Source organism: Ictidomys tridecemlineatus, unplaced genomic scaffold (genome assembly GCF_052094955.1).
Source record: "Ictidomys tridecemlineatus isolate mIctTri1 unplaced genomic scaffold, mIctTri1.hap1 Scaffold_147, whole genome shotgun sequence".
Classification (NCBI taxonomy): domain Eukaryota; kingdom Metazoa; phylum Chordata; class Mammalia; order Rodentia; family Sciuridae; genus Ictidomys; species Ictidomys tridecemlineatus.
In genome coordinates, this window is record NW_027521300.1 from 99,521 (window position 1) to 121,161 (window position 21,641).

At 36.2% G+C, this 21,641-nt stretch overlaps 1 protein-coding gene across 1 annotated transcript in view; it reads right to left on the minus strand.

The window, feature by feature from the left end:
* The window catches only part of LOC144372693 (transport and Golgi organization protein 1 homolog), a 130,391-nt gene that overhangs the window by 98,001 nt on the left and 10,749 nt on the right, over nucleotides 1-21,641 (minus strand). Inside the window, exon 2 of the mRNA XM_078035986.1 lies at nucleotides 20,120-20,211. The gene's annotated coding sequence lies outside the window, so the exon portion shown is untranslated. The remainder of the gene's footprint in view (nucleotides 1-20,119; nucleotides 20,212-21,641) is intronic.

A 21,641-nucleotide genomic window follows, 5' to 3' on the forward strand; every position in this document is an offset into this window, starting at 1 on the left:
CCTTTGGAAATCTTGGCTGGCAGCTCTTGGAAATAAAAGTGCTTCTAAAGCAGAAAGCATTAAACTACCGTATTTATATAGGGCGTGATTGACAGGTCAGTTATTAACTTCATAAAAACACAGGCAATGTTAACTAGCAAGAATGTTTGTTCTAGCTGTTCTATCTGAAGGAAAATGAAATCCAAGATAGAATGACTTGTTCTCTGTTTCTTTTAAGTATTTATTTTAGAACCGTGCAGTATAAAAGAATGTTTTTTCAAGTCAGTGAACTTAAGCTATTTTGCTTACTGTTCTGGAATTTAAGTATGCTGTTATAATTCTTTAGAAAACAAATGTTACATTTACTAAAGTCAAATTCCAATGGTGCACCATGATCTTTTCAAGCCCTCAACAATTTTTTACTCTTCTGAGTTACTAAAACTAAAGAAATTTACATTAATTCATCTTTCTTCCAGTAACTAATGTGTATCAAATCAGGGAATCAAAGTGCAGGCAGACTTCCTCCCAGTGCTCTGGATGCAAGCATGTGTTCCTTGAACTGCTTATGGCAACAGACCTAAAATCTGCCAAAAGGAGAAAAGAATCAAGGGTCTGTATTTTATTAATATTATTTTGAGGGCTTATTTTTATCTATACATTCTATCATGTGTGATCACTTATTGCAATATTACAAGGCAGTATATTTTATTTTAAAAATTCTCTCAGAAAATAATGTCAGCTGCAGGTAAATATACAGTCAGGAAATCCTGTAGAAGAACTCAAGTTCATTTCTGCAAGCAATAACTTTTATCTTGAAACTTACTTAACATGGTTAGCGCCCACACCCATCCCAGTGGGTACTGACAAAAAAAAAATAATAAAATGTCAGCTAACTTAAAAAAATGTTTCTCCAATTTGAAAAGTGACTTCTCTAGTAGTTGTTTTGAGCAACTATATAGCAAGGAAGTATACAAAACTTCTATTTACCCAGTCTATGCTCTTATTCATTTATATGATGATTTTTTTAAAGTAACAAGGAAAAGGTAGAAGGAAAAGTTAGAAGGAAAAACAAGGTTTTGCTTTTTAGAATCATTCAACAAATACTTTTAAGATTGGAGTTACATAAATTTGGCATTTCCTAGCCAAATAAATGCTTATGAAGTGGACTGGTGTTTATGTGCATGTTTGTTTATGTGTGTTTAATATTCTCAAGCCTCAGAGTTTTTCCATGTAAACAAAAGTTTTGTTAAATGCCTCTTGAATTAAATTTAAAAGGCTATTTGTTATCAAAATGTTTCGCTCATAGTAAAGGCTGTCATCATATGAGCTGCACACTAAACACAAGAGCAAACCCCAAATCCCAGAAAAACTATCCGTGCTCATCAGTACATTTAATGCAGCACAATCCTGATTCCTCCAGAGTTCCTACAAACAACAGTCCTTCAGAACACAGAATTCTTATGAAATAAATGCTCAATCTTAGAACATGCCCTGGCCTCCTCCACTACCCACACATCCCCGCCCCTCCTGCAGGACTATATTTTCAAACTAGAATATTTGTTTTGACACACTTCTGCTTGCTTAATTCTCTGGCAAAGGATTTCTTGTGCACTCCTAGCCAGTAATGAACGTTTTGCCAGAAAATATGCAACTCTTAGCATGACAAGAATAAGGGGGTAAAAAACCCTTCCATCGAGACTTCCAGAATTGAAGATAAAAGCAGGTACACTGGATGAAGAGAACCCTTTCCCCTAACATTATAACTTCCTCTTGTTTTCCCTGCTTCACACCACTGTGAGGAGGAAAACCTTCATTTGGCAGTTTCACATATCTTCTCTACACTATTTAAAGCAAGGAGAAACTATTACTCCAATCTTGCTTTCTAATTAAAGAACTACTTATCCAAATGAAAAATGTAGGTTAGCTAATCCTACTCAGGGAGTAAATCTCCAAAACAATTTCTTAATAACAGTTTATCGAGAAAATTAAAATCCATTGAATTCATTTAATCCAGTGGAATACTTACTTCTCTTTCATTATTTCTCCAGTTACATTTAAGGAACCCAACACTCAAAAAACTTAACAATGCAAGATGGCTCCACCTTTCCCACTGAATTCAGAAGGGCTGGGTGGGAATCACACTGTGCTCCTTGGTGAGCTTAGGGTGTGGGTGAAGCACCTCCTCCATGACTACCCTGAATCTTGAGAGGGCAAATCCACAGAATAGACTTCCTTCATGGGTGGATTCAGGCACTCTGTAACATAATAAAACACAACTGATGGATCTTGAAACAGAAAAGCATATCCCAAACAATTTTAGATTATTGAAATGCTTGTGAGCTGACAGATCCTCTTCCTGCACACATCACTTACTTACTGATGTCTCCTGGCATCTATCCTCACCCCACTGGTGATCTCATTCACTCCTGGTACGATATATCATCTCCACACAGATGACTCCTTCATCTAGCCCAGACTCCACTCACATATCTAACTGCCAAATGGATATGACCCACTCCACATGCCTCAGCATCTCAAAACATAGTTGCAAAACTGAACTTGAAATCTTCCCTCAACAATCTGTTCTTTCTAAATCTTCACCTTTACAAATGGTCCCAAAAACTATCCAAGCCAAAACTCCACTATCTTTCCTCTTCCCTGGTCCCCTCATTTTCCATCAAGTCCTATCAAATCTACTATTATACTCTCTCTTGTAATCAATATCCCTCTCCATCCTCCTTGCCTGCCTCAATTTTCCCCAAAGCACAACTTTCTTTTCTCACCACTTGGTCCATCCAGTTTTCCAAAATGGGTTCTTTAAAACACAGTTCTTTGCAAAATATCCCACAAGAAGAATTCCATGACTCAATATTTTAATGAGTATCACATTAAAGTGCTCAAGAAAGCCTGGGTTGAAGATACACATTCACACCAACCCATCTATGCCACAACTGTTCTCCTGGCTCCCTTTCTCCACACAGTTTTTCTTCATCTAGCTAATCTCTACTCATCTTTCAAGCTCAGACCCTGACTCTTATAGGAAGCCTGTCTGAGAGATACCATTTATCTCCATTTCAAGCTTTTAAATTTCTTCTTGCCATCTCTATACCGTACTATGGTCATGTAGTTTGGAACATATCTACTCTGCTGGATTCTGAGATGCTTAAGAGCAAAGATTTTCCACTTATGTGCCTTTTAATGCTTAGCACATTGTTTGTACACAGGAGTACGTCAATAAACCTACATGAGCAAATGAATGCTAACATGCATTTGCTCATGCCAACTCCTAACTTACTCAATCAAACAAAAGCCCTACAGGTAGTTTCCCAATTCTGTACATGAAGCAACTAAAGGAGAAAAAATGGATAAGTTTCATTATTCCTCTAATATGACACTTTTTTTTATCTCCTGCAGGGTATACATGAGTAATTCTACTCAACTTCTCAGGAAAGAGGACATGATTAAACCACTGGAAAACTGCTTGGCAAAACTCTTGTTACTTTTAGAAATACTATATATTATTGAACAAAAAAAACTTTGATGTAATAGAAAATTAACTGGGTTAGGAGTCACATTTGAATTCAAACACCAGCTCTGCTTCACACTAGGTATGAGGCATGTAGCAAATTAATCATCTAAACTCCAAGTGTGTCATCTAGAATGAGGACAATAATACTTTCCATATTGAACATTCCTATTAGGAATACATAAGATAAGTATAAAAAAGCCCTCTGCAGGCTTTGTTATAAAGTTGGATACGCCAATGCTGTTTCCACCTTGAACAATATAATGGAATGATGTTTACCTCCCCATCTAGCAATATTTATGATTGATTACTATATATTTCTATTTTTACTTCCCTTGATGATAACTAGTCCAAATAACTGGAAAAGTTTTTAAATCTGCATACTGAAAGTTAAGAAACTTTCTACTAAATTGAACCAATCAAAGCACATCTGCTTTGAGGCTTGGAGTATAAAGTGGGAAATAAGAAAAACCATTGAGTATTTAATAAAAAGCTCGACAACAGTCTTAAAAATTTCAACAAAATCATGACCAGTACAACTGGCTAGACTATCTACACTGCAGAGACTGTCCACACTCTTCTGTCACTAATGGAATCTTATATAATATAGTCAATGCTCCCAGCCCTACAAACTATGAACAGCTCAGTAGATAAATCTCAATAAGCCTCCACATCAAACAGACTGGAAGAAATCAAAAGACCACTGAGCTAAGCCAGACCAGGCTGATATTTTGGTTTATTGGTTAACTGTTATGCTTGGAAAGGCATAAAGCTTAAATGCAAGGCTTGAGGTGTATGTAAAAAATGCCTGACTTAAGTAGAAATACTGATCAGAGCATCTGTCACTAGTTAAAATATGAGGAGATCTTTACCCGGGATATTTTTTGTTATTTTTATTTTAAATAAATGAAAATAGCCAGTTACACAGTGACTAAACATGAATCATTGTTTCAACTTTTTGAGAATGCTAGGTAATACCAGGTGTAAATGAGGGAGTAACATTGCTGTTAATCCAGGGCATGTGAAAGTTAAAAGGGGAAAGAATCTGGTTTAGTTTATGGCTTCTTGTGGTATTAACTGAAAGGGTAAAGTTTCTAAGCTGGAAGGCTTGAATTAAAATGTAAAAGATTAGGTATTATTGAGTTCCTCGGTTACACCCAGCTTCCTGAGTTAGTTGAGACAACACCCTACTAGCCATTTAGCCTAGGGCCCTATGCAGTTTGTCACAGGGCCCGAACCAATCAGTTTGAATGTGTACCCCGCTTAGGAATGACCAATCACCCCTGCCCGAGCTGTTCCCGCCAATGGATTTGCCAATCACGTCTCAGAGTTGTTGTTCAATTTCCCTGCGCCTCATGATGATTTGTTCTGATGTATGCAAAGCCCACCGCCCTCTCCAAAAAGTGTACTTAAGCTCTGTTTGACCTTTGCTCTGGGCTCTGGGCTGCTCTCCCTCCTTGAGTGAGCACAGAGCCCCAGCGCGCTGGAATGGATCCCTAATAAATCCCCTTTTGTCAATTGCATGGAGTAAGTCTCTTGTGTGGTCTCTCCCTCCGATGATCCGCCGGACCCCCTTTACATTAACCATAGGTTTCTCACAAATTTTTTTTTTTAAAGAGAGAGTGAGAGAGGAGAGAGAGAGAATTTTTTTTAATACTTATTTTTTAGTTCTCGGCAGACACAACATCTTTGTTGATATGTTGTGCTGAGGATCGAACCTGGGCCACACACATGCCAGGCGAGCGCGCTACCACTTGAGCCACATCCCCAGCCCTCTCACAAATACTAATGAATACAACACTTTGAAACACTATATGGAAAAGTGAAATCTGGTGGTATAATCTGGATCTCTTAAACATTTTCTACTGAGTAACTCCGTTGGCTGAATAAGCAACAAAAGCTAACATTTTTTAAAAGGCCCTAGGAGAAAGTTCTCCTAGTAAAGGTCTTATGAAAAGCTGAAAATGAGGTCCTCATCACTGCCTTCCTCTAATTTCCACCACTACCAAAGCTACCCAACTATACTCAGGCAGCATAGTGCATTAGGACATGCAAAGACTTAAAATGCAATCCCTCCCCTTTAGAACCTTGTGTTCACTTGAGAGTACATAACTAATTTACAAGAAAGAGACAGTACACAGCCTCTGGGGTGGTACAGGAGAGTCCTATGGAACAAAAAAAAACAACAAATGCTGAGATGACAATTAAAACAATGGGCACTAAAGGAGAGTTTCCTATATACTAAGCACCAGCCTTAGGCCCTCTACACCAGCCTTAGGCCCTCTTAGCTTTATCACATTTGCTCCTCACAATTCCAGAGGCAGACTCTATTGTCATTCACATTTTATAAGGATGCTGAGACAAAGAAATGGAGGCTCAGGGGACTAAGTCACTTACACCAGAAATCAAATGTAGACATGCCTATTTCTACATTCATCTTCTTTGCCTGCTCCTAGGGCAGAGCCTGAAGAAGGCAGTATGGACTACTACAGAGCTGCAGCCCCAGAGTCTGCTCTCCAGAAAACCAGTTTTAGGAAGACCATTGGGCTGAACCCAAGGATGGAAATCAGCATAGCTTAAGAAGGGAGAGGCAGGCATTTAGGAGCAGAAAAACCATGAACAAAAGCACTCAAAGTAAAAGCTTAACATTCAAAGGAACAATAGAGAGATTAGCTTGATTAGTGTGTGGGTATATGTTTGGAATGGGAGAAGGTAGTTGGCAGGCTTTAATAAATATTTGTAAGTTTGAATAATGCGAGATAAGGTGAAAAGGGCCTTGAAAGCAAAGCTGAAGAAAATGCAATTAACCAACAAATAACTTGAGCAAATGTTCAGCCTCCCTAGTAATAAAAGCAATGTAAATTGAATCACCAAGGTCTTTTCCTTCTCACATTCCCTGAAATTTGCATTAAAAAAAATACTTCTTTCTGGGACTAGGGTTATGGCTCAATGGTAGAGTGCTCTCCTAGCATGCATGAGGCACTGGTTCCATCCTCAGTACCACATAAATGTGAAACAAAAATATTGTGTCCACCTAAAACTAAAAAATAAATATTTTTTAAAAATGCTTACTCTTAGTACTAGGAAGATTGCACATGCTGGTAAATGTGTTAATTGGTATCAGTTAAAAGAAACTTGGCTATTAGTTTCATGGAATGTTTATATTCTTCAGTCCAGCAATCTCCCTTTCAATAATCATAAAAACATGGACAGGGGCTGGGGTTATGGCTCAGTGGTAGAGTGCTCACCTAACATGTGCGAGGTCCTAGGTTCGATCCTTAGCACCACATAAAGATAAATAAATAAAATAACGGTATTGTATCTAACTACAAACTAAAAAAAACAATTTTTTTTAAAAAAAGAACAAAGATAAAATTCATGAGAGAATATTCCTTGCATCACTATCTATAGTGGGGAAAAATCAGATAAAATGCTCAAGATTGTTGATTAAAATAAAAATAACTCTTTTAAAAAGAAAAAAGGGCAATTAGAGCAATAAACTTTATACTATGTGAAATGGAAAGTGAAACGTGTGACTGGAAGTGAAATGGAACCTGTTTTTTCAAGAAAATTAATTTATTAAGAAATATGACGGGCTGGCGATGTGGCTCAAGAGGTAGCGTGCTCGCCTGGCATGCGTGCAGCTCGGGTTCGATCCTCAGCACCACATACAAAGATGTTGTGTCCACCAAAAACTAAAAATTTTTTTAAAAATTCTGTCTCTCTCACCCCTCCCTCTCTCTCTCTCACTCTCTCTTAAGAAAAAAAAAAGAAATATGACAACTTGTGGGTTGGGGTGTGGCTCAGTGGCAGAGCCCTTGCCTAGCACAAGTGAGGCCTTGGGTTCGATCCTCGGCACCACATAAAAAATAAATAAATTATAAAATAAAGAACTCTGAAAAAAAAAGGAAGAAAGAAAAGAAATATGACAATATGTAAAACCTAACAGTATAGAATGCAACAACAAGTCGTGTCCTGTGACCTAGAAATCACACACAGGAGACTCTACTTGCAGAAAGAGGCTTACACATTAAAACACTTTATAAACAAAGATACACACCAGTCTGTTAATTTTTTTTTAACTAGGAGGATTATAAATTATCAAACAAAAATGAAAAGTGATTCCTACCAGTGAAAAAAGAAGGGTGTGTGTAGAATAACTACAAATACATTTTATAAAAACTAAATACTCATGAATTAAAAAAAAGGTCCAGAAAACACAGCAAAATGACAACTGCAATGCAATAGCCTAGGTGAAGACAATAAAACTGTGTAACTTTTTCATATTTTTCTTAATAAGCACATATTACTTTCAACATCCAAAGAGAGAAGAAGAGTGAAACAGAAGAGTAGGAGTGAAGTCCTGGAAACCACAGCGTCATCTTCCCCCCACCAAGGTTCTGCCCATACTTAACTACCCCATGTCAAATTGACACACTGGCCACAAAGAGGAGAGATGCTAGTTGGAAAGCAAACCTTTTGACTATAAGGAAAGAAAACTCAGCCATGGCACTGAAACCAGGAAGTACCTGAAGGACCAAAAAACAAGGCTGACTGTTGGAAAAGAAAGAGTGTAGGAAAAGATTTGGGAGTCCAAAGACCTACTGAAAATGTACCAGTGTTTTCTTTTAATTCACAAATGCACCCAGGTCTCTGAAGATTCAAGATTTTTCTAAGTAAACGGATAAAAAAATACAGAACAAGGAGAAGAGAAAATACTCTGACATATCATTTATTGTTCCCCATAGAGAATAAGATATTGCCAATTACAGAGTACCTCTGATTATAAACAATACACACTAGAAATCAGGGAGTCCCTCTGAGAAATCTCCTTAAAGAGCTGGCCTACCTCTAAGCACTTCCTACCACATGAGCTATATCACATATACCATAGAGAAAAACGGGAAGAATCCTCAGATGCTCGCCTCTTGGATTATACCAGAACAATGGTATAATATTTGATTCCTCTCTCTTCTTCTTTATCATTGCTGTCACTTCACAATAAGACTGACCTGTTCCTTGATTGTGTTTTAGTTTATTTCATTGTAAGCACACTATATGTTCCGTGAGAATAGGCTGTTCTTAGATCTTTTTTGGTGTCACCTAGTACTAAGCCCTGTATACAGTTGATAGTTAATACATATTTATTGATAGATATCAGGCTAGGTGCTCAAAGTCATTCCAGACTAAGGTAAATTGAGAAACATGATTCCTTCTGCTATTGTGATTTTTTAAAATAATTCTATGAAGAGTGACATTACTCCAGGTGTCACTATACATGACTGTAATCCCAGCTACTTGGAAGGCTGAGGCAGGAGGATCCCAGCCTTGGCAACTTAACAAGACCTTATCTCAAAATAAAAAATAAAGAAGGCTGGGGATACAGCTAAGTGGTAGAGCACTTGCCTAGCAGGCATGAAGCCCAGGTGTAGTCCTTAGGACTACCAAAAAAAAAAAAAGAAAGGAAGAAAGAAAGAAAGAAAAGAGGGTTATTATACAGAAGGCCCTAAAAAACCATTAAAAATTCTATTTAATGGGAGCAGGAAGAAACGTCCACAGAAAATGCCAGGGATTCCACGGGATTCAATTTTCATGGACAAGCCAACCAGTTTGGCAATGCATGAGGGCACAATTTTAAATGCAGCCAGGGCTGAAAACAGGAAGGATATACACAATCAAGTATTTAGGGACAGTATGTTCCTTGGTGGAAGGCCACAACTTATAGTCATATGGCAAATGAAATACATGATATTATAAATGGTGGCATTGCAGGTAGCCCACAGAAGTTATTTACTTCACCACTGGAACAATATACTTTTATAATGATAAATAATTGAAAACTAGTTCATTGAAATATTGGAAAGCAAACAAGGAGAACACCACTAAAAGAACTTCTTTTCTCTGAAATATAGAAGCTTCAGGGAAAGTTCTCAATTAAAGCATTAAGGAGTTGGAGATGACCTGTGCTGGGTTTCTGGGGGAAACTAGGCACTTGTGACCCTTAGAAGTCAGTGGCACAGTATTTTTAATACACATAATTCCATTTCCAAATGCAGGTAGGGGAGGCAGAGCACCAATATTGCTCTGCATTGACCATATTTTCTAGCAGCAATATAAACAAAAGGTGAGGGAAGATTTTCCCACATTAATGGAAGAACTGGAAGAGACACAGGGAGAAAGTGTGTTTAAAAGACATTAGCAAGAGCTCTGCTACAGCCACGTCTGCACAGTGCAGCGGGAGTGAGGCTCTTCCCATGAGGGAGAGCAAAGTCCACAGTTACCTTCAGCTTCCCACCTTGCTTTATAGTTAACTTTACAGTTGAGTCCAAGTCTTGCCTCTCCTCTTCCATTGTTCTTCAGAGATTTGCATCCTATTTTATAAATGTGTGTCATCCCCTCATCCCCTCAGTGCTTGAACCTACCTCGTATACTTGCTGAATGAATGATGAAGAAAAAAAATGTCAGAATGCCTAACCTGGACACCAGTTACACAGAAATGAAACCACAGGCATAGGAAAGCTTTGATTAAAGGGGTGACAGAGGGGATCAAGTGAACTACGGGACAGGGGTATGTAGCTGACCATTAGATGGATCTAAGACGATTATTCAGATTTGAGAGGTTGTAGAAATAGATACAACTAAGATGAAGATGTCTTAAGAGCAAAAGAAAGGCAAGATGTCATGGAATTGTGCTTATAGAATGGAAAATTCTAGTCTTCCAAGATTTAGCAACTGGATCAGACGTACTGATCCTTGTCAAATGAAGCTAATCTAACCCTAACTTCTGTCAAGCCCAGCTGGTTTGCCCTGACCCAGACAGCCTCATGTTCCAATTCTATAGAGGCAGTTTGTAGAGAACAAAGCAGTTAGAGTTCAGAGGACAGAAAAGAAAGAAACTTGGCAGAAAAAGAAAAAGAGATTATTCAGAACAATTGGCCTAATTTGAGTTCAGAGGCCAAAAAAGTCACATCAAAATACCACATTCAATTGAAATAGAACAGGGATTTTTGACACAGAAACAAAAATAATTAAATGCCAATTCCCATAAATTTAGAAAGATCATTTGACTTCACACTATTTGGCCTTATGATAAGAAAACCAATATATGGGTCAAATTCCAAAAGTAAACCAGAGTTTGTGGTAACAAACATGTTAACACTGTTAGCTTATTAGAGATTAGCTGTGAACCAGGAAGATAATTCATAATGTCAAAGAGCATTTTCAAGCTTGGATTCAGAATCTCTATTTTAATGTTTACAAAACTTGGTTCATGTGTGAAGACATACATATACTTTGTTCCTGGGTGCTATGGTTTTGGATATGGTTTATCCCTCAAAAGGACATATGCTGGAAGATTGGTATCCAATAAAATGATGTTGGAATAGTCAAACTTTTAAGGGGTAGGGCCTCATGAAAGGTAACTAGGTTACAGGGTTACTTATACCCTCATGAATGGATTCATGATGTCTTGGAATAGGTCAAACCTCATGGGACTGAATTAGTTCTTGATAAACTGGGCTATTGGAAAGCAAAGCCACACCATGCAATTGGCCCTTCTACGCAGTCCATTGGTTTCCTTTCTACTTCCTGACCATGTTGTGATAGCCATGGGTGTGGGGGAGGGAACTTTTCCAGAATACTAGCACCATGCTGTTTGGACCACCTTCCACCACCAGAATCATGAGCCAAATAAATCTCTTTTCTTTATGCACTACCTAGCATCACGTGTTCTGTTATAGCAACATGAAATGGACTAAGGAATTACATGAAAATTTTTTAAATGCAAGCTATTTACAAGAATGAATTATAGCCACATCAGTGTTTATATCCGCTCAATTCAAAATAGCTAAGCTATGGAACCAACCTAGGTACCTTTCCACAGATGAATGGATAAAGAAAATGTGGTATATATATACAAAATGGAATGCTAGTAAGCCATAAAGAAGAGTGAAATTATGGCATTGGCTGGTAAATGGTTGGAACTGAAGAATGTCATGCTAAGGGAAATAAGCCAGTCCCCCAAAAAACCAATGGTTGAATGTTATCTCTAATACGTGGATGCTAACACACAGTGAAGGAAAGTGGAGAGGAGAAGAATAGAAGTTCAATTGGATTAGATAAAGGAGAATGAAGAGAAGGGAGTGGAGAGGAGAATAAGAAAGACAGTACAATGAACTGAACATAACTTTCCTATGTTCATATGCGAATACATGACCAGTATAATTCCACATCAGGTACAACCACAAGAATGGGATCCTAATTAGAATAAGCTATACACCATGTATGTATACTGTTAAAATACACTCTACTGTCATATAAAAAGAATAAAAAAAATTAAAAAGAATGAATTATACAGAACCGTATATCTAGACCCTTGTACTATTTCATATTTCTTTACAACTACATGTAGGAAATATGTAAAGAAAATAAATTTTCGTATTAGGCTAAAATATATTTATTATCTTCCTATATTTAAATCACTGTTCCTAATTAAAACATTTTCAATGCTTTTGAGATGACCTTGAACATCAGACATCAATGTAGTAACACACATTGCTTAATTCACACTCTTTCCCCGACCTTGTCCTTCCTTTTAATGGAACTTGACTTTTAGAATTTACCATTCTCAGACTAGTCATGTGCTTCAGGAAGAGCTAACATATATTCCAGGCCCAACTGAAGAACCCTGATTTGTCTAAGCTAATTATGGCAGATCTATTTCCCCCACCCGGGTTAAGTTGGGACATGTTAAAAATTAACTTTGGTCAATAATATGTGAATAAAAATCTGTAGGATGTGGAGGTGGGGACATAGAAACACACACAGGAGAAAGTGTCATTGTTTTCAAAAAGAAATAAGAAACACAAGGCTTCTAAATATTGTGTTTCAACTCTAACATCTGGAGGATGGCTCCAACATCTACATAATAGCAGCCATCTTGTAACCATCCAGAAAGCCCCCTGGGTCCATGCCTTCACGTCTAGGATGGCACAGTAGAAACACAGAGAAAACACATGCTACAACCTGAAAGAAATAAATCCCCCTTAAAACATCCTGGTTACATATGTAATAACTTTTCCCTGTTTAAATTCTGATTTGGGTTTTTTATTAGTTGTATCCAAAAGCATTCTAACTACTATTAAGTCTGAACTATTTCAAACTTACATTTAAATATTAAAAAATGGAGCTATTATTTGAGGGATGAAAAATGACAATGACAAGAGTATGCTACTTATTTTTTTTAACCACACAAATATAAAATAAAGATATTGTGTCCACCTATAGCTACTTAATTTTTTACTAGGACATCTAGCCCAAGGTACAGAACTCAGTACTTCTAGTGAATCCTAAAGTCTATTATATTTCAAAGGTGTTTACTACTCTATTCCCCCTTCACTACTTGCCTCCCCTCCTTCCCCACTTACAAGCAAACACATAAGTACACATACCACAGTCTGACAGATTAGGTCCTCAGCCTGCTGACCAGTTCATCATCCAGACTGGCGGTGCTACTTTCCCCATGTCATGACTTTAGGAAAATGGAAAGTATCTTCTTCTAATAACGGTAAAGACAAACACCAAAAAAGTAATATACTGCTCATGACAGGCTCTGTGTACTGGTGAATAAATGCTTTGTACATGAAAATAATTTGTGTTCCAGTCCTGCCACTTTCCAGCTATATGACAGCAGGCAAATAACTAAAATTCACTCCCTGTCGTTTTACTCCATTGTGAGGTGATGATGATATTACTCACCTTGCAAGGATCTCGTGAAGGTTAAATTAGACACACATAAAAAAATTTATTGATCATATTTTTATCAAAAATAGTTTTGTGTGTAACAACAATAGTTGGAAATTTCTGGAATTTCAAAACTATATGTTACTAAAATCAATAGTTACTAGGACTGAATTCTGAACAAATTATAAATGTTATCTTAAGTTCTAAGGAAACCATTCCCTCTGGCCTTAAGTTCTTTGACTCCATTTTCTCATTTGGAAAACAGCTCTGTGGTGTTTCTCTACAGGTAGTGAATGAGCAACAAATACAGCTTGTAAACTTCCTGATAAATGAATACTTTATTGCATAGCCCTGGAAGCAACCCTGACATCTTAAATTATGTAATCCTGGTATTACATTATATTAGTCTGGCTCATATAAAATGTAAGCTACAAAAATATCAAAGCTAAGAAAAAATATTTACTCATGCTTTTACATGCAGAAAGAGGATGCATGCATTGCCAAGATTCCATAGAACAAGCTCAAACGAGAGCAACAATGCCTCAGTTATTAGAGAGGGCAATGGCCTGAAGCAGTCCTAAGGAACAAAGATTACTTGGTCCATGCAAGAGTCAATATTTAAGCATACAATGAGTAATTCCCACTTTAAGTTCATGAACATATTTCTTTTCAAGAACTTCTTTTTGGTTACAAATTTCATTTGTGGTCTTCCTACCTATAATCCATGAACCTATGAATGAACAAAACGTTGAAACATGAAACTCTCCAGTAAACAAAAATGTCAGTACAGACTTAATTCTGACTAGACCATCTCAACAAGGTTACACAAGACTTGTACTGTACTTCTCAGTCTCCAAAAATACTCATTTATCTACCCTGGCTAAAGCAACAGATTGAATGTTCTACAAAGATTTGTGGTAAATGCATGAATGACACCTCCAGACTATATCAAATCATGGGGCTCTTAACTTTAAATCATTATTATTTAAAATCCTCTGACAAGTAAAGTGCCTCTTTGGGAGAATGAACCTCATATTCCACATTAGAATCATTTAAATTCAAATGAATATTATTGTTGCTAATAGAAACTTCGTTTCTAAATATTTTTTTCAAATGTTCTAGTCATGCTATAAGCTAAAAATAACCATTAAATTATATTAATGCTAGCTTTGTGATCTTGAGCAAATCACTTAATTTTCTGCACCTTAATTTTCTTATCTGTTAAATGAAAATGGGATTGGGTGACTTTTTAGGTCCTTTAGAAAATAAAGACAAATAATAATTGTTATCATTTATGTCATTTTAATTAAAGATGTGAAAAATGTAACCAAAGATTCTGTAAAACATTAAGTCTAAAAGAAATTGAACCACAGCCAAGAATTTTTGTAAACCCCAAATCCCCTCTCGATAGCACCAAACAATTGAGTTTTACAGAGTTAACTATGAAAAAGGTAAATTTCTTATTAGTAAAACTGATAACCTCCTGGGCTAATTTAATTCATTCCCTACTTGCCAACCAGAAATGTATGATTTTTACCTTTCTGGTTTAACAGCATAATGTTAGAAACTTTAAGGCCTACTCTTGCCTCATCTCTTATATACATGAAAACAGTGAGGCTCACTCAAAAAAAGAATACTTATGGGCATTCTCATCCATAGCCTACCTGCCTGCCCCTCTATAGGGTATACTGTATTTTCTCTTGCCTTTGTCTTACTTGCAATAAACTGCTCTAATAACTTCCCCACCAAAAACATAAAATCCACGAACGAAAAAAACTACATAATTCATATTGTCTTCCAACACCCACAGAAAGGGTCTTAGAGTCAACTCAAGCAAACTTCTCCCCTGCGCCCCACCCCCACTGAAATCAACATACCATATTAAAAATGTGTGATTATTGGTCCACATTCAGACTTTGAATGAACGAATGAAGTGGCTTGTCTCCCACAGTTAGGGCAATGTAAAATCTAAAGACATACACCAAAAAAGTAATATACTACTCATGACAGGCTCTATGTATTGATAAATAAGTGCCCTGTACATGAAAATAATTTGTGTTCCAGTCCTGCCACTTTCTGGCTATACGACAACAGGCAAATAACTAAAATTCACTCCCTGTGGTTTTACGCCACTGTAAGGTGATGATGATATTGTTCACCTTGCAAGGATCTCGTGAAAGTTAAATTAGACACATAAAAATGGCCTGGCACAAGCCAACCATGGAATAGGCAAAAGACACTAAAAGACATGCCATCTGCCTTACAAAACTTCTCCCTTCCCTCAAGGTAAGTTGAACAGAATCCAATGCAACAGATAGCTGCCATATTTTTCACTGGGCTGTCAGTTCCCCTTAGGCACAGAATATTTCTGATTCATCTCTGCATGCTAGTACCCAGCAGATTGAAAACATAATGAACGTTATTCAATGGGGAAAATGAGAAATTCTTTGGGTCTGAGGATGTTAATATTATCCCAGACCCAGTGAAAGAAAGTTCCAATTTTCAGTTTGGCCAAATAGGTAAGTGTTTACTACAAGCTTCTATGTGGTTCAAAGCAAATAAGCTATTCTGAATTCTAATAATTACATTCTCTAAAATATAAAAAACTCAATTGCCCTAAAGCTCTCAATTTTAGTTTTGAAAAACCAATTCTTTCCTAAACAATGGAGTGGGTAACCACAGAAACTTGTGGAATCTCTTTTCCTAGAAAACACGAAGAACAGGAAAGAAGCCAGTCAGTCTGGAAATGGCTTCAAAATCTGCCGATAAGCAAGAAGTTGAGCTGAGTTAGATGCCCCTTGAAGGGTTCCTCTAGACCTATGCCACTAAGAAAAATAATTCTAATAATTCTGTCATTTATGTCCAAGAAAATAAAATAAATCTAACATCTCCCAATACAGTCATTGGAAATTATTTTATTTGGATCTAGTGATGCTTTTACAAACCCATTTTCTTCTTAAATTATAGTAAACTGTACTAAGCTCTTAATTTGAATATGAGCTCCTTAATAATACAGAATAGAAATTGCACTTAACAAGTAAACAAAATTATTTATTCATTTCTCTTTTTCAGTCTATTTCATGACCTTAAATCTACTCATCCCCAAAGCCTTATAAGAAATACTATTTCCTCAAAAATACATCACTCTATTTTTTCCATTTACAGATGTCCAAGGCATTCATTACCCAAATCACAATGCACAGGTGATTAGTGATATCTTCTATTTTCATCTGATTCACAAGTAACAGTTTATTTCTCCCCAGCTGAACTGTAAGCTCAAAAGCCCAAGTTTTGGAGCCCTCATGTTTAAACTGAATTCAAGGTAAGTACTTATTCATCATTAAGTTCTTATTGGCTCACAGGTTGAGTTTAAGCAAAAGGAAAATGTAAAAGCAATACTATTTAACTCTGCACACTGAGCACCTGTATGAAGTTTTGGCAAAGCAGACACTCCACAAAGTCAAAAATAAAGCTTCTCAGACTACTATATATTGGCACTTGCCACTTAGCTGCAACTAACATAGTTGAAGGTTAAGACACACAAGGGACCCAGAGTTAAAGATGCAATTGGTTTAGCTGCTACCCTATAAAGAATGAGCAGCTATCAAGGACGGTCCATTCACATACAGATGGCAGCTACTATAGAAAAGCAGAAAGCACAGCACCTTCCCCAGAAAACAGGGCTATGCATGTTCTGATTTTACATGGAATCCATTATTCATTCTGTCAGACTAAGTCAGTTAAATGACAACAAACAGAAAGGAAAGGAGTGTTAGAAAATTACAGTGTAATAACATGACTGTAAAACTTGTATTTTCTCACTATTCATAATTCAAAGAACACATCTAGATCAGACCAATGGGCTCAAAAGCTCAATCTTAAGTGCATTCCACACACTCATACAGAGAGGCAGACCCCTGGTCCTTTCTCCACATATTAAATGAAAACTTCTGGTCCCTACTATGTGTCAGGTACTGTCTAAGGCATTGGCACTTTATCAAACATGCAATTCTAGTAACATTATATAAAGTCTCAGCTTCATATTTTAGAGGGAAGACACCTCAGGCTTGGCCCAACCTCTTATTTGAGCAAGAAGAAACTCAAGGAACAGAGAGGATAACCTCGTTGGTTATTGTGGCTTTATGAGAACAAAGGCAGGAGTAGAAAACAAACTTTTTATCCCCCCCTCCCCAGTAATAAAATTTACTTTTTCTACTAAGCAAGTATTTCTATATGCTTCCTACACACCAGACAGTATACAAGGTACCAGATACACAGGATTCTGACCCTGGTGCTGTCCTCAAAAGGCACAGTCTAACAGCAAGGCAACGGACAGAAACAGCAAACCATATCTCTAATTGTTTAGGACTTCAATTTTAAAAAAATTAATAATAAAGTTGTAATAGTTTGTTGTAGACTCTTAATAACCCCATGAAGATAAAATCTAGATCTTACTACTCCTGTCATATAGATTGAGAAACTGAAGTATGGAGTGAATAAGGGACTCTACTAAGGTCATCTCCAGTGGCAGCAAAATGCCTAGAAACCAAGTTTATTTACTCCAAGGTAGACATTCTTTTCACACTAGATGGAAAAAAAGCAGATGTTCTTTTTATGTTCAGTTCCTTTCTGACCAAGAGCACACATTTGCAAGACTGCATGCAGAACAACCTGTGGTTGTGAAAGCAAATTTAACTGGCTGTGAGGTGTCATCAGCTGAGGTTAGTTATTTGATGACTGAGTAATCACCCAACAAGACATTGTAAGTAGCATTCTTAAAGTGCCCTTTATATATACAAAGAATAGATGGAAACGGTCCTATCCTTCGGGGAATTAATATGTCGAAAATGGGTATATAAATATTTCAACAAAAAGTGACAAAATTAAATAAACTACAAAAGTAGAATAATCACAAACAATTGCAAATTTAACAAACTAAATGTTTTGCAGAACTTCTAAGAAGACCTGCCAAGAAACTGATAATTCAAGAGTTAAATACAAAAGAGAAGCCTGTATAAAAGATGACACATGCCAGTCTTCTGATTATTGAAATACAGGCTCTTACTAAAAAATGTTCACCACACTTAAGTAAAATATCAACTTCCTAATTCCTTCATTTCACTTTCCACCATTAGTCAAAATAATTATACAAATATTCCATTTCTCTTCTTCTAGGAAAGTTATTAATTTTGTAATCTTCTCTATTCAAAAGAAATGAATTTCCATCAGTGTGACTTTAGCTAAAAGGGTAAAACTGTGTGATCTCATCGCCCTTTTATTCTTCTATCCTCTTTCAGTTGCAACCTAAATGAAATTAATGATCATTTTTCTCTGGTGCACAGTAAAATTTATATACACATTCAAGAAGAGCAATTTTAACATTAACTTTAATTGTTACTTAATATCATATTTTATTCATACTACTAAACATCATCATGGTCTCATAAAAAGATACAACTATTTTAAACTTAAGCACACTGTAGAATTATTAACAAATTAGACAAAGTTAAAAAGAAACAAATACTAGTAATTTTCAGTTAATGACAGGAAAAATTACTTTAAGAATGAGCTAAAGGGGCTGGTGTCATGGCTTGGTGGTAGAGCAGTTGCCTACCATGCGTAAGACACTGAGTTCAATCCTCAGCACCACCTAAAAATAAATAAATAAAGGTATTGTGTCCATCTACAACTAAAAATATTTAAAAAAAATAACAGGCTATAAAGTAAAAATTATAATCATGCTACCAAAGTAGTAATATTTATTTTAAAAATACAACTCAGGGGAGAAAAAAAATCTCTTAGTATTCCTGCATTTACTCAGGGGATTCAAACTTAGAGCCAGTTACCTTTCTTTGAAATATTTGGTGAATTTTACAGGCTGATAAGCAGCAATTTTCAGAACCACCACAGCAGGTTTCACTAGAATTACCACAAGCATATCAAAAAATTATTTCATCATATCTTTTAGTTCTTAAAACTTAATTTCATCAAAAGAAGACATATTTTAATAAATACCAGTTTAAAATCTAAATTTGAAGCAAAAGCATAGTAACTTGTTTAGGGAAGAGAGAAGCTGGGCTTGAATTCATGTTTAGGTCCTTAAGACAATGACTTGTATGTCAAATTGGATTCTAAAAGTTTAAGGGAGTAATTAAACATGCAGCGACAGTGACATCTAGTGTTAACAGCTGCAAGCCAACTACACTACTATTAAATCCTCAAATGCTGAAGAACTATCCAAAGCTTCTCTTTAAGAACAAACAGAACTTGTGCATTATATTAAATAATAATAATAACCAAAATGGTTCCATAGATTTCCTTCCAGACATTAAAAAGCCTTACTGAAAAAAACAGAGTAAATTAAAGACCAAAAAGTAAATGCATTATTTATTTCACACAGTCAACATCTCCAACTTTCTCCCTTCGTTTAGGAGAGTAATGAATGCACAGGTAGTCTGGAAGGTGTTCTGATAAGAGTTTCACAATCTTTTAAACTTTCGCCTATATGATTAAAGATACTGCACAGATAGTAAATACTCGATAACACATCAGGAAAAAAGAATGTAGGACATTTCAGGAATACTTGAAGAAGACACAAAGAAAAAAGAATAGTTACTGCAGTGAGAAACAAGTCTATATTTCAGCCCTGGCTTCCTTGCTTTATATTTGTTGATTTGAAAGGTCAACTTTGTAATCAGTTGATATTTTTGCCCAAGGATTTAGAATTTGGCAGCACAGGTTAATTCATTATACCATTTTTATAGTTTTATGCTACAGATGAATCTGTAAAAGTAAGCAAAATTTCGACAATTATTTTTGGCCAGGACAATTTTGTGTAAAAAGAAAAGTTAGCATTAGATGAAGCTTACTTACCTATTTGTTTTGGAAAGTTCGTCCTTTCCCCTTTTAACTCCAAAAATTCTTGTGATCAAGGAACTAAAGAGAAGAGTGGATGAATTTCTCACCTATTATAAAAATAAACGCACAATATGGGTCAAGGAATATTTATGGCATGAAATCAACATGTATAATGGTCAACTAGGTATTCCAATCATTATACCATTGGCTAGTGTAGGACTAAAGAAAACATGGTTTGTTTTCTCAAAATGAGACAACTTTAAAAAAAAATTAATAGTAATTGACTCAATGAACTCTTAAATTAAGCCCTAACTCCAAACACAATATAGTTTTTTCCTATTCTAATATTATCAATTGATTTCATTTTGTCCTTGAATTGAATCATCAAACAGTACTTTAAGAAAAAAAAAAACTATTTTTCATATCCTTCCTGACAATGATAATTCTAGACCTCAACTCTTTTCACTTATTTTTCTGTACTTACCTACCTGTGAGAAAATACTTGTAAGACTTAATTTCAAAGAATCCATGTAATAAATAGTCAAGAAAATACTTAATATTCCAAATGCCATTAACTTCACAATGCCAATAACATAGCCAAGGGATATTAACCCTAAAATTATATGATAGAACTGATTAATAAAAACAAGAGGCAAGAATAATGTTAATAAACTTGGATCATTTCTCCAAGACACTACAGAGTATGTTTTCCAAGCCAATGCATCAAGATACTTTGGAATTTCACGACAATGTCTTGAATATTCTAGCATTATTGGTCTTCCTCAATCACCTTGCCAAATCAGAGTAGAGAGGTTTAAGTATGTACTGCCTTCCTTATGGTGTGCAAGGCAATATACCAGCACCACAGAGAATATCTAGAAATAGAAGACACACAATTGCTGCCATCATAGAGCTTATTTTCGAATTAGGTAAGTGATCATATGGTATGTTAAGTAGCAATATAATCAGAAAAGTCATTAAAAGTAATAATGCAGGCTGGAGCCATAGCTCAGTGGTAGAGCCCTTGCCTCGCACATGTGAGGCACTGGGTTTGATCCTCAGCACCACACAAAAATAAATTAATAAACAAAGATTTTTTTTAAAAAAGTAATAACTTGAGATTTAGAAAACCACTTCCTGAAACCATTGCATAAGGGTCAAAAACTCAAATGCCCAGTAGAAGCAGGGAGCAACAGAGGCAGCAGTGGACTGTGTCTAATGTAGTCCCTGCTCAGCTTCAGCTGACTAGCTGCCATGAAGGAATGCAAGCCTAATGTTGCCAGATCTTCTGCTTTTTTAACAGAAGCCAGAAACATGATTTTTATGTGAAATCTCACTATTTTGAAATGTTGGCAACAAATTAAAGGGGTGGTGGAAAAATGACCATAGAGTCCAAATAAAATTCATACCAAAATTGCAATGAAACCCTAATCTTGGACAGATCTACTTAGGTCCATTCAATAGTCAGCAAACATTAATGGAGTCCCTACTACATGCCCTGCCTAATATGCCCAAACTGTAACAAATAGATCCATCC